We start from the raw sequence: 7,059 nt of genomic DNA on the forward strand, positions 1-7,059 counted from the left end.
TGCCGTATACCACTTTCGCCCTTATATTTATGCCATGCGACACACAATTTATCCACCTGTTCCTTAGAATATAGTTTATCCAGTCTCTAAGGACCGGGTCCACCTGGTAATGGTCTAAGGCTTGGATCAGTGTGTCGCTCCGCACATTGTTAAAAGCCCCCTCGATGTCAATGCATACCGCCAATGTGAACGTTTTAGCATCGAAGGATTCTTCTATTTTATGCACAACCTCGGGCAGGACAGTCTCCACCGACCTTCCCTCGACGTAGGCATGCTGTTTGTATTTGTATTTCCAGTTCGCTGGATGTCCTACTCTTTATCATGGTGTCAACAATACGTTCCATGGTTTTAAGTAGAAAGGATGTAAGGCTTATGAGTCTGTAGGCCTCGCATAACTTACCTTGCCAGGCTTGGGTATGAGCACCACCCTTGCCTCCTGCCAGGCTTTCGGAGTATATGCAAGTCCTAGGCACGCTGTGAAAATATTGACCAGACGAGACGCCAGATGGTCTGCCTCTTTCTGTAGTAACGACGGAAATATTCCATCAGGTCCGGGTGACCTGATGAGGCTCATAAAAGGCGTATAAATCCCCAAATTCCGCTGAAATTCGCCACAGTAAGAGATGTGATCTACATCCATATCTAATACTTGTTTGGCTCAAAGATTGCAATGTAGGGGTATTATTGCCCTTAAAAAGAATTTTTCGTTAAAATTTCTGAGTTTGGAGAAGGTGTTACATTAAACCCATAATTCGCTTCCAATATTTGGCCTAAAAGAACAAAATTTGTTTTTATACCCACCACCGAAGGATGGGTGTATATTCATTTTGTCATTCCATTTGCAACACATCGAAATACCCATTCCGACCCTATAAAGTATATATTTATATTCTTGATCAGCGAAATTTGGGACAGTGAGTTGTGTTAGGCCCTTCGGCATCCTTCTTCAATTTGGTTTATATCGGAGCAAGGAAGAGAGATAGACTCGTTGATAAGTATACCGATCGACTCAGAATCACTTTCTGATTCGATATGTCCGTCTGTTCATATCTGTCTGTCTGTCCGTTTGTCCATGTTAATTTGTGTACAAACTACAGATCGCAATTTTCATCCGATCGTCTTCATATTTGGTACGGGCATGTTTTTCGGTCTTGAGACAAAGCCTATTGAAATTAAAAAAAAATCGGTTCAGATTTGGATATAGCTCCCATATATATGTTCGCCGATTTACAGTAAAAAATGCAATAAAATAGTCATTTATTAACGAATTCTCTCGAAATTTGGCAGGAAGGATTTTCTTACGACTCTCGATATTACTGGTGAATTTCATAGAAATCAGTTCAGATTTGGATATAGCTCCCATATATATGTTCGCCCGATTTGCAGTAATACAGCAATAAAATGGTCGTTTGTTGACCGATTCCCCTGAAATTTGTTGAAAGGATTTTCTTATGACTCTCGATATTACTGGTGAATTTCATAGAAATCTGTTCAGATTTGAATAAGCTCCCATATATATGTTCGTCCGATTTGAAGTAATACAGCATTAAAATGGTCATTTGTTGACCGATTCCCCTGAAATTTCTTGAGAAGGATTTTCTTCTGACTCTCAATATTACTGGTGGAATTCATAGAAATCGGTTCAGATTTGGATATAGCTCCAATATATATTTTCGTCCGATTTGGAGTACTACAGCAATAAAATGATCATTTGTTGACCGTTTCTCTTGAAATTTGGCAGGAAGGATTTTCTTATGACTCTCAATACCACTGGTGAATTTGATAAAAATCGTTTCAGATTTGGATATAGCTCCCATATATATGTTCGTCCGATTTGCAGTAATACAGCAATAAAATGGTCATTTGTCAACCGTTTCTCTCGAAATTTGGCAGGAAGGAATTTCTTATGACTCTCGATATTACTGGTGAATTTCATAGAAAGCTCTTCAGATATATATCACCCGATTTTCTCTCCTAGACCCACTGCAAGCGCATTTATTGACCACAATCTAATTTTCTTTCCTCGAAACATCGGTAAAGACAAGGTTTCACAAGATCTGGCACTGTCATCTGCTTTAACATTAACTTGCTGTAAATTCATATATGCTTGTAAATATCCTTTGTAATCACCACCAGACCTGGCCGATTACAACCGTAAAGTATGCTTCAAAATCTTTAAAATGTCATTCAAAAAATTCAAAGCATATCCTCGCATTCATGACAACAGCAATGAAAATACCAACCAAGTAACTTTGTCTGTCTTTGATTAGCCCACAATGTCGATCATTGTGGGGTCCATTCGAATTATTTATTGTCCTGTGACCTATACACAGTATGCCTTGAATCCTTTCCATATGGCTTGAAGAGGAAATTTTTGTAAATTCAAAATAAATGTCAGTTGCAGTGCATTCTTTTCGACGGCGTGTGCCAAGTAATGCGTAAATGAATTTATTTCGCTCCCTTTTGAGAGAATAACCCAAAAAAAAAAGTGAGGGGTGGGTTGGAGTGCGTGCTGTAGTACCACAAAGCATTGAAGGGTTGAGTGGGATTTGCATTCAAGTGTTGAATTAAATGAGGTAGAAACATAATTGTCTCTTGAGCATTCAGTGGCCTTAACTCAATGAATACATTGCGTTTTCAACAAAACGACAAATTTCTCAAAGTGGAGCCAAAGACAAAGCAAATTATAATTGTAATGGTAATACAATAATTAGTCTTCTTCTTCTTACTTCCTAACTTGCTCCTGCCCTCTCTTGAGGGGGGGTATCATTAAAATTCCTCAAATATTTTTCAATGAAATGGCAAACAAAAAAAAACCGAAACTAAGTGAAAATTGTTTTTTTTTTTCGTTATGTTTTGTTTGGTGAAACTTTGGTGAAACAATTTCAATTTGTTTTCGCGCTCTATTCTGTTGAACAATTTTGCCACCATTCCGTTCGAATGAATTTTTGTTGGCCAAATTGCGAGTGTAATTTAAATACTTGAAGTTCTTCACCTGCCACCTTCCTTCCTCAATGAAGCCGCAGAGCAGAGCAGTTCTGGCATTCACTTTTGTTTTCTAGCAGCAGTAGTAAAATGGGATTTCTGCTGCTGGTATTTATTAAGCCAAGGCATGGAAATGGTCGTATTTGTTTTATTTCAGTTTTATATATTTTTTTTTCTTCTTTGTTGTTGTGAAACTTTCTCTTTTTGCCGGGTGTTTGCTGGAGGTATTCGATGTTAATTCGAATTTGTTGGCTTGAAGCAATTGCGGGCTAAATGCGCACTGCATTTTGTTTGCTGGCTATAGAGAATGCCCCTCCGCATGAATGTGTAGAATTCAGGTAATTGTAACGAGTACCTAGCATCCGTTCAACAACCATGGTTGTTGCCTTTATGGCCAAAACTTTGTTGTTTTATTTGCCATTTTGTTGTCGTTGTTGCTTTTGTTTTTGTTGCTGCCATAACATTGATGTATTTAATTTGTTATGTAATTTGGAACAAAGTTTTTTTTTTAGATTTTTATTGCACTCCCAATGTACAGCAATAATGAGAGTTTTGATGTTTGTATCACTGTTTTCCGTTACAAAAATTTACAACACTTGTGGAAAAGTTTGTTGGTCTTTCACTTACGGGGTGGTATAACATTGCAAAATTTTTATGGCATACGCTTCAGGTTCTGGTTCTTAGTTTGAATAAAATGGGCAAATTTAAGTATGATTAAATTTAAATATTTCTAAGCTTAAAATAAACTTAAGGGTGCAGGAGAATAATTTTCAAAAGATAAACTTGATAAATCTAAGGCTTTAGCAAAATTATAATCAGCTGAAAGTTTGGAATTAAAGTTGGAATCTTCAAAATTCCATTCAAATAGGATGTCAATTGCGGTTCTCCAGAACTTTGAGAAATACGAAGACAGGGGGGGGGGGGGGGGGAGATAGGTAGCGCAATAAGAAATATTCGACTTGATTTTTGGGACCCAAAGACTACAAGTCAGGAGACTCTATTGGTGCAGGAATTTTCATGCAAGGGACTACTCCAATCATTCAACCGAATATACCCCATTAAAATCTAAATTCGAAGGGTTATTGGTAGAAATAGCGAGAAAACAACTCTGCTTACATGGATGGGTTTTCGGTCCATCCTCTTAAAAACTCGAAATAAAAAATCAAAGAAACTTGAAAACGGATCGCCCTTAGCATGTAAAAGCGTGCTAAGTTCAGCCGGACCGAATCGTATATAGCCTCCACCATGGATCGCAATTGTCAAGTTCTTTGCCCACTATGTCTTTATAGGCAAACAAAGGATAATGGATAAGGTTTGGCATGCTTTTGTCGCCATATTAGGTTGTGGATTGATTCGGACCATACATGGTTTAAATGATAGAGACCATAGTAGACGTCAATGTGCAAAAATTTGAGCCAAGATCGGATCGGGTTGCCCAAAAAGTAATTGCGGATTTTTTAAAAGAAAGTAAATGCATTTTTAATAAAACTTAGAATGAACTTTAATCAAATATATAAATGCCATTTTGTTCGATAACCTTTTGCCATCTTCCTGGCAAATTAACTATTCCACGCTCATAGATCTTCTGGCCTTTATCTGCAAAAAACTGAACCAAGTGCGATTTTATAGCCTCATCATTGCCGAAAGTTTTACCGTTTAAGGAGTTCTGCAAAGATCGAAATACAATAAATGGTAGTTTGATGGTGCAAGGTCAGGGCTATATGGTGGATGCATCAAAAGTTCCCAGCCAAGCTCACTCAGTTTTTGGCGAGTGACCAAAGATGTGTGCGGTCTAGCGTTGTCCTGGTGGAATATCACACCTTTACGATTGTCCAATTTTGGTCGCTTCTCCTTGATGGCTGTATTCAATTTATTCAATTGTTGACAGTAAACATCCGAATTAATCAACAAACAAATGTAAACAAAATTTCGCGCACTTTTTTTTTCTAAAGCAAGCTTAAAGTAACAGCTGATAACTGACAGAAGAAAGAATGCAATTACAGAGTCACAAGCCGTTGAAAAAATTTGTCAACGCCGACTATATAAAAAATCCGCAATTACTTTTTGGGCAACCCATATATCCGACACCATATATTTTGGGTTGGGATTTTTGAGCACTTTCCAGCAATAAGATTTTGAAAATCGGATCACGAATTAAGATTTGGGATCCTGAACAAGTTTTCGAAAGGCCGACGTGATCAACTTTAGGGGCCAGCCTAGAGGTCCCCGAGGCACTAACGTCTAATCTCATTAATGCCTCAGCTCTAACCAGGTAAAATGTCAAGTAGATTTTCCTATCCATTCTCAAACGGCAGATTTTTTACTAGTTTTTATACCCTCCACCATAGGATGGGGGTATACTAATTTCATCATTCTGTTGTTAACTCCTTCAAATATTCATCTAAGACCCCATATAGTATATATATTCTTAATCATCATTAATCGTCATATGTCGATCTAGCCATGTCCGTCCTTCTATCCGTCTGTCGATAACACGCTAACTTTCCAAGGAGTAAAGCTAGCCGCTTCATTATTATAAACAAATACTTCTTATTATTGTAGGTCGGTTGGGATTTTAAATGGGCTATATCGGTCCATGTTTTGATATAGCTGTCATATAAACCGATCTTGGGTCTTGACTTCTTGAGCCATTAGAGGGCGCACTTTTTATTCGATTTGGCTGAAATTTTGCATGAGATATTTTGTTGTAGCTTTTAACATTTGTTCTTAGTATGGTTCAAATCAGTCCATAACCTGATATATCTGGCATATAAACCGATTTTGGGTCTTGACATCTTGAGCCTCTAGAGTGCGCAACTCTTATCCGATTGAAATGAAATTTTGCACGACGTGTTTTGTTACGATATCCAACAACTGTGCCAAGTGTGGTTCAAATCGGTTCATAACCTTATATATCTGGCATATAAACCGATTTTGGGTCTTGACATCTTGAGCCTCTAGAGTGCGCAACTCTTATCCGATTGAAATGAAATTTTGCACGACGCGTTTTGTTACGATATCCAACAACTGTGCCAAATATGGTTCAAATCGGTCCATAACCTGATATAACTGTCATATAAACAGATCTGGGGACTTGACTTCTTGAGCTTCTAGAGGGCTCAATTTCTATCCGATTTGACTGAAATTTCGCAAGACGTTTTTTATTGTTACTTTCAACAACTATGTCAAATAAAGTACAAGCCGGTTCATAACCTGATATAGCTGCCATATAAACCGATCTGGGATCTTGACTTCTTGAGCCTGTAGAGGTCGCAATTATTATCCGATTTGCCTGAAATTTTGTACGACGGATTCTCTCATGACCATTAACATACGTGTTTATTATGGTCTGAATCGGTCTATAGGCCGATACAGCTCCCATATAAATCGATCTCTCTATTTTACTTCTTGACCCCACAAAGGGCGCAATTCTTATTCGAATTGGCTGACATTTTACACAGGTCTCCAACATATAATTTAATTGTGGTCCAAACCGGACCATATCTTGATATCGCTCTAATAGCAGAGCAAATCTTTTCTTATATCCTTTTTTTTTGCCTAAGAAGAGATGCCGGGAAAAGAACTCGACAAATGCGATCCATGGTGGAGGGTATATAAGATTCGGCCCGGCCGAACTTAGCAATCTTTTACTTTTTTTTTCTTCTATCCCACTGTGCGTTTCTTGTTTGCTCTCGGTGTCTTAGGTTTTAGATCATATTTCGATATGCCACCAATGGTATGACGAAATTAGTATACCCGCTATCCTATGGTGGGGTTTTAAACCTCTCATAAATTTTCTTAAGTTAAGTTTTTTTCTTTTTCTTATGAAGTATATTTAATTTTGAAAAAAAAGGGATTCATTACTTGTGTAGAAAAACGCCAGCCAAGTATCATCAATAATGTGTAGACATATGTGCGTGACAATTCATAAGCTAACGTAACCTTTCCTACATAAAGAAGACTAGTGAATATTGGTATTGTTGTTAAATCTTGTGCCGTGGCAGCTAAAAATTATGAGGGTTGTTTTTCTTTATATTTGCCCATCACCAAGTGATAAGCTTTTATACTTTCTTT

This window comes from Stomoxys calcitrans, chromosome 3 (genome assembly GCF_963082655.1).
Source record: "Stomoxys calcitrans chromosome 3, idStoCalc2.1, whole genome shotgun sequence".
Taxonomy (NCBI): Eukaryota; Metazoa; Arthropoda; class Insecta; order Diptera; family Muscidae; genus Stomoxys; species Stomoxys calcitrans.